Below are 375 nucleotides of genomic sequence, written 5' to 3'. Positions count from 1 at the left end.
GCATATTGTGCGTGAATCACATTGCTTTTCCAACATTCCAGGCATTTTTTCGAAGCCCAGGATGCTTTAATACTTAAAACCTTAATTAAAAATAGTATGATAGTTTTTCCGTTACATTAAACTTAACCATATCAAATTTGCTGTTCATCATTAAAGGTGTTTATTTCGTGAAGGGAATTTGCACTGTACTAATTAGATTTACATACATAAAGCCTATTTGGAAAATGCTATAACAGTGACATAATTTTAGCATTATCTAACAAACTTACGGTAACAGCTAGTAATGCATAAAAAAAAAACTTGGACTTTAAGACTGCAATTAAAATTACAGTATATGGTATAGTATAGTACATAGTATAATCTTTATAACAATCA

Source organism: Penaeus monodon, chromosome 22 (genome assembly GCF_015228065.2).
Source record: "Penaeus monodon isolate SGIC_2016 chromosome 22, NSTDA_Pmon_1, whole genome shotgun sequence".
Lineage (NCBI taxonomy): Eukaryota > Metazoa > Arthropoda > Malacostraca > Decapoda > Penaeidae > Penaeus > Penaeus monodon.
Note: the sequence above shows the minus strand (reverse complement) of the source record.